Here is a 7,104-nt window from a genome sequence, read left to right as displayed (position 1 = left end):
TTTGGTTGGCAAACGGGGAGGGACTTCAAAAACGAGCGGGGCGGATCAGAGTGCAGGCGCTACAATGCCGACACGTGGTGTTCGATGCGGCCCTCCCCACTTTATGGCAGGCGTAGGTTTGATTGCCTTTGTGAAGTGTCGGGTGTCGTGTCAACATGAGACACGCATACTGAGTGTTTTCGTGACCAGTGTTGGTCGATTTCATTAGAATTGCCTTTTTTGTTTAGTTTGGTTTAGGGGCCAATTGAGGTCCTCTATTGAATCGGAGAGTTTGAATCAACCTCTATCATATTGACAAATATCGCAAGATTTATGAAAATCTCGCTATAATATCGCGAGAAATTGCCTAAAAGTTTAAAATGGCAATTTCTCGCGAGATTTATGAAAAAAACATAAATACCGTGATTTAAACTCATATTTACGTTTTAAACGGCTATTTATAGCGAAAAATCACCTTTTTTTATTTTTAAATAATTTTTATTAATATTTTCTTATAAAAATATTTTATATATATTTTAATTAATTTTTTTATCATCAAGATTTTGCCGAGAAAATGCAAGATTTATGATTTTTTTTCAATTTCTTGCGAGTTTTTGAAAAATGAGAAATTGCCGATAAAAACGTAATTGAGATAAGGCTTGACGATGAAGAGAGTTGCCAACAAATAATGTTCCTTTAATGAGTCCCCCTTATAGATAGTAATCCCTGAATGAGTGTGGTAGTTCCACAAATACACCTACCAACCAAGCCAAAGGGAGATCGATCCTGAGTAAGCTAGGGTTTCACTGTCTTACCAAGCACCACCCTAACCACTAGACGACCCAAGGCGGACTCATTACATTGTAGATACCTTCCATTTGGTTTCTGCAACTTGGAAGGTTTTTCTTTTTGGTCAAATGAGATAGCTACATGGTTAAGTTGCACTACCATGTTGCATGTGGGGTCTTGGGTTCGATTCTCACGGGGTCATCACCAACCTCGCATACATTTTTGACCAGCTAGCATGCAATAATATGTTTCTATGCTGCTGAAAGTTCAAAATTTTCCTAATAGTATTCCTAGCGACTTAAAATTCAAGAAATCCTATACCTGCCCAGGTCGCCTAAGTGGTAGCTGGGAAAAGGTGTTGACCCCTTCATCTCAGGTTCGACTCCCATTGGGTGTGAGGGTGCCTTTCACTGGTGAGCTCTGCGAGGGTTCGGGCGTCGGCGATCCCACCTAGAGATTACCCACTTCGGCAAGAAACTTCATCACAATCTCCCCCTCTTTTTTCAACTTTTCCGAAATTATGATTGTTTCTCTTTGAGTTTGAATCCTTCTTTAAGTTATTGTAATAATTTCATATGTAGGTGACTCTTAGGTTGAAGATTGAGATTCCAAAGGGATTTTAACCAATCTGGATGAGTAAATAACGGCTGACGAACCGTTGGATTTGTTTATTTGAACGATCGAGGTACATCTGTTTCTTGTGATCTTCTGTTCTTTTCATGTGTGTTTGATGCGCCTGTTTGTATGCTTGATTGAATCATGTTTGTTGTTTGTGGGAATTGGTGTCAGATGTGCATGAGTAAGGGAGTGAAGCCTATTTCGATTTTTTCGTAGTTGATTGATCGTTTTTGTTTCTTCTTTGGTGTTCATTGGTATGCAAGATTGCTTGCAAGAAGGTGATAGATTCTGAATTTTGGTGATTGATTGTTAATTGATTTGGTGAGTTCTTATTGTCAATTATGGGTTTACGATTTCTTGAGAAATTTTAGCATGTTTGTATTGCAAAGCTCACCTCAGTTTTAGATTTGTGAAAGGGGGAGGAGGAAGAAGAGAAACAAAACAAAACAGTGGGTGTCACTCTATCCCAGCTGGATCAAGCTCAAGTTCTTTCTATTCTTACATAATATGATCTTCTACACACAAAAATTTGGAAAAAGTAGATAAAGATACTGTAAGCAATAGCATTATGCCTCCAGCAGTTAGCATTCCCCCAAAAAATCATGATTTTCAGAAGTAAAATTTTCAAGAGATATTCTTCTCCTACTCCGCTTCCCTCCAATCTGTTTGTTCGTCTAGTTTGTCGTTGTCATTAGTTTTCCTTCATTTCTTTTCACTTATCTTTCTCTGGCCGTTGTGGCATTTTTATTTGGGTATCAGTGTTTTGATTATGTAGGCTTATGGCCCCCAATTGCAGGTGTTATACCTCTGAGAAATGGGATTTTACCTATCATGATGGAAAATCAAACTAAGGGCTTGGAGTACGCTTTGGACGAATCAAGGCTGAAATAGAGCTGCCGATGTGTTCAACGTGGTCTTTTTAGCGGGAATCGCACCCTGGATCTTGCTTTTGAGTCTTGAAATGTTTTTACACTGTAGACATCTTGCAAGTCGTGTTTGCTAATTATGAATACGACACTAAAAAAAAATTGCACTTGCTATAATAGTTTATTGTCATAGAAAATATTTTTTCTTTTAACTGTGCATTCGTGCCTAACTTAAATTCCTGCCTACGAGTTTTTGTGACATAGCTTGAATGTGTCACTAAAACAAACACTGACACGCATGGCTATGTCACAACTCACAAGTACAGACCATTTTGGCTGCGTCCCCGGTGACACGACCAGACATGCCAATTCAAACACTGACACGTATGGCTAATATTTTAATATTTTAATGAAAATACATTTTTAATATTAAAAAATATATTTTTTATTAAGAAAAAAAATGTGTCATGTCCCATTTTAAAAAAATGTGAGTCAAATACACATCTCGTGTCTTCTTATCTGCGAATCATTGTGACAAAGCCTCAAAGTTGTTAAACTCCTACCTATCGACAAACAACTACGCCTTCATCCCCCCCCCCCCCCAAAAAAAAAAAAAAAAAAATGGGGTCGGCGATATGAACCAAAAAAGAAAATCATTTCGGGTCTTCCACATGAATTCTTCTCCTCCAATCATTTCTATCCAATGTCATGTCCTCGGTGAGGTTCAAAGCATTCATATCCTTTCTTATCATCTTCATCCAAGTCTTCTTAGGCCTACCCCAACCTCTTTTAACTAATATATTATCCCATTTCTCCATCCTTCTAATTGGAGCATCACTAGGCATTCGCCCGAATATGTCCAAACCACCGTAAACAATTCTCTCTCATCTTATTTTCAATGGATGCAACGCCTATCTTTTTACGTATCTCCCCGTTTCAAATCTTATCTTTTATTGTATTTCCACACATCCATCTAAGCATACGCATCTTAGCTACACTCATTTTTTGAATATGATGTCTCTTGGCAGCCCAACATTCCCAACATGGCATAAAATAAAATCTATCATTTCCAGATATATGCGGCACTTTTACTGACAAAAAGAAAAAGGGAAAGATGAAATTTGTCATGATTTCTCAAAGATTTGCACAAACAATTTTCATACACCGAATAAACGCCATATCCAAGCCATCAAAAGGATCAAGATCGTCTGCCCAGCTTTGCAAATGAATTTTGATGAAAACTAACAAGTGAAGGATCGAAATGTACAGTACAAATGCAGACCTTGCTAACATCAGCTTCTGCTGGTTTCCACTTGGCAGCAAGCTGCCTCTAATGCGTGAATTCCTGCCTACGACATCAACCTCAAATCCAGATGGTTTAAGATGGTCTCTGCCATAATTGGGTTTATCATGCATGGAAATAAAAGATGTGGAAGAAGCAAGCCCAGATCTTCCCAGCCTATTCCTGGTTGTATTAGTTTCTGCACTTCCAGTATCAAGCTTCTGCAGCATTCCGTTCACCTTCTCCAACTCAAGTTCTTTGGCATGAATTTCAGTAGCCAATTCCTCTGCTTGAGCCTAGAAGTTCGGAAATGGTAGAAAAGTATAAATACAGAGATGCTAACCACTTTGAAACACTACCAATATGAATAACTGAAAAGTAAGGATAAGCCCGTAGATAGAACTGACTTGTTTTGTTGTTAGTTGTTCCAACAAGCTAGGAAGTTGTTTTTCCAAGATCTTCTCCCTTTGTGCTGCATAATCAAGACCCAATATGGCAAGTTCTTCCTTTCAATCAACAACCATTTCTTTTGTATATAATTGGCAAAGAAAACGTTAAGGATGAAGACTGAAATAAGTGGACAATGGCAAACATCAAAATGTAAAAAAAAAATCCATTCAATGCGTATATGAATGTATGCTGTACATATGTGCGTTTATGAGTTTATGGGGCGGGTTTGAGTTGTGCAAACCAGCTAATGACAAGCAAGATTTAATAAAACAATCATCTGTACCAAAAGAAAACTTTTCGAATTGTGATTGGGACTTGAGCTGCTTGGCACAAACAAGGGAAAATTAACTGCATTTTAGTAACTTGATGAAAAGAACTTCAGATAAAATGCAAAAAGAGGGGTCAATCAACACTTGACTATCAAACTACTAGATAAGTGACAAGAACTTCAAATCAAATGCAAAACAAAAGGTCAATACACCCAACTCCAAGAAAGGGGTCTAGATAGGACTTTAGGAATCACATGCTGCACTGCTCAGGCTTTGTTAAGAAAAACAGCACCCAAACCTGAGCTAAATTTGTCAATACATTCAATATGGGCCTATGCAAGAGAAAAACTGGCCCAACCAACAAAAGATCACTCTAGGATTGGCATCCAGAAGCTCATTATGTAAATGCAACACAAGATACCAAGCCTGCCACCATTAACATCACAACCAACATTTCACGACCACCATCACCACAACTGCACCACCATCATCATTAGAATCAATCAACACCACCACAACCAGAACCAACATTATCACCATCACCATCACCATCACCACCAGCAGTAGTCGCCACTACCTCCACCATAATCATCATCAACCACAATACTACCATTTCTACCATCATCAACTGCGGATGACAATAACATTATCCCCGCACCACCGCCTTTGATCTCTCTCTCTCTCTCTCTCTCTCTCTCTCTCTCTGTATGTCTTGAAACTGGCATATATATGCTTCCTTCTCCATCACCCAATTGATCATGGCTGTTTGGTGAAAGGTGGAAAGCTTCCGCCAGTTTCAAGACGTGCTCACCTTAACATCTTCTAGCTATCCATGACAAGAACATGGAAGAAACCAAACCGGATGGGGCATGTCCAGGTTCCTTCTCTTAAGTTGTGTTACTAAGAGATGAGAGGAAGGAGGCAAAAACAATAACTATTCGTTAGATATTAGAGCATACAGGCACCTAATAGCCACCTTACACTGTAAACAATGAAAGAAAGACCAAAATACATACCTGCATATAAATAAAGAGCATAAAGGAGAAAAAAGGCATAAGCAATCCTGTACACTATAAAAAGCAAAAAAGATGTCCTTGTCCATGGTAACACATCCTGTGTACTAATGGATAATGGATAGAATGCACAGAAGCACAGAAGTACAGAACTTCATCACTAATAATAGGTGTGATGTGATAGTTGATGAATAAGACACTTAAACAGAGGAAGCTGCTTCTCCCAGTTAAAAATGTATTTGTTACTGCACAAAATTTAATTTTTAAATCATTATTTCCGTTATGAATGAGTTGGCACGAAAAAATTAAGACCCAATATTGATTCATAGAATAGATTGAAAAATGTCTAGTTCTACTCTTTACTGAAATATGCTGCATGTTATGAACATCAGGAATAATGAGATGTCAACTAGAAAACAAGAACACACCAATAGCATGAAATACAAACTTATGACTCAGAGAAAGCCCTCCATACCTGGTGAAGGCTGCCTAATTGAATCTTGTTCAACTGCTGCCCATGTGTTCTTTAGGTTTTGAACTCGTTCTTCTAAGGAATTCTAACAACACAAAGCAATGTAATGGTATACCAAGAAAAATGACACTTGTGGATGGGTAATCCCTGGTGTCCCCGACATTAGATGAGTGATATAATGTTTCGAAGGTTGTTTCAGTCGAGGGCTAAGTTTAAACCCAGTAATAAAATACAAATTGTGTGCTAAGCTATCCTGAAAATCTAACTTGACCTCAGGGATTTTTACCCGTTTGGTGTATCCGCGGGCAACGATAATTAAAAAAATGAACTTAAATTGTATCATTTAATATAGACATGCATATGAAAAAGAAATTTTAATAAGAGATAATAATTTACTCATGCATGACACTGAAGCCATGCATATTTCTACTTTGCATTAGATCATGCATGTTTACTTGTTTCCTTAATTGTTACATGTTGGTGGATGCATGATGTTGTTCCCTAGTACATGTTAAATGATTGTATTGCTTAAATGGTGATCTCTGTTATTTATTAAATGTTCCCCCACGCTTAATAATTGTTCCCTATTGCATGAATGCTTAATTGAATTATGTGTTTATCATAATTGCATTACTCTAAATTATTGCATGAATTCTTATCTGTATTTTTTATATTCATTTAATTCATTAGAGGGATTTGTACGCAGAATTCCTCAGATTCTTGACACCCTATTTCTGTGTTTTTTCGCAGATGCAGAGGATCAGTGAAGCGACTCGCTTCTGGGAGAGCTACGAGTGCTACACGTTTTCTAGACAGCTTCACAGAGGGACATCGTTGCTCAGCTTTTCTTTACTTTTTCTTTACATTTAATTGTTTATGCACTCTGAATTTTCTTATGCAATTGTCTCGAGACTATCATTAATTATTCAATAAAAGTTTGGTTTGGTTTGGTATAGATGATAAATGTAAGATCCCTTGTGGTTGGTTGGGTTATTCAATGATGAGTGGAACTGTAAAGGCCCCCGGTCTCTGGAAATGTTTCCGCAATGATTTTAAAAAAAATCTATGTTTTCAAGGGGTACGAGTTGGGGTCGTTACATGCCCGAACCGCCAAACCGAAAAATTGGGTAGTGTAAAACGCATAGTTTCATGTTCTTACATGATTTAAGTTTGGTATGTCGTTGTTTTCAACATGATCAAATGAATATTTGTTTTCTTTCATGTGTTTACAATATGAATCATGTTTTTTTTTTTTTATTTAATGTGTTCTATAATGATTTAGTATTCTAGCATCTTAAACTAGAGATTATGTGCACAAATCATGAGTTATATAGAGAGTTTAAGATCATATGCATGTTTTATGATC

At 37.4% G+C, this 7,104-nt stretch overlaps 1 long non-coding RNA gene across 1 annotated transcript; it reads right to left on the bottom strand.

The window, feature by feature from the left end:
* Positions 1-3,358: 3,358 nt before the first annotated feature.
* Positions 3,359-5,841, bottom strand: LOC149822795 (uncharacterized). Its single transcript, XR_016426110.1, has 3 exons — positions 5,742-5,841; positions 3,942-4,006; positions 3,359-3,830 (listed from the first exon to the last, which is right to left on the bottom strand). It is a non-coding gene; the product is annotated as an uncharacterized LOC149822795 (long non-coding RNA).
* Between the last annotated feature and the right edge of the window lie 1,263 nt (positions 5,842-7,104).

Source organism: Nuphar pumila, chromosome 11, assembly GCF_984573655.1.
Source record: "Nuphar pumila chromosome 11, dmNupPumi1.hap1.1, whole genome shotgun sequence".
Taxonomy (NCBI): domain Eukaryota; kingdom Viridiplantae; phylum Streptophyta; class Magnoliopsida; order Nymphaeales; family Nymphaeaceae; genus Nuphar; species Nuphar pumila.
This window is presented reverse-complemented; position numbering and strand designations above follow the sequence as displayed.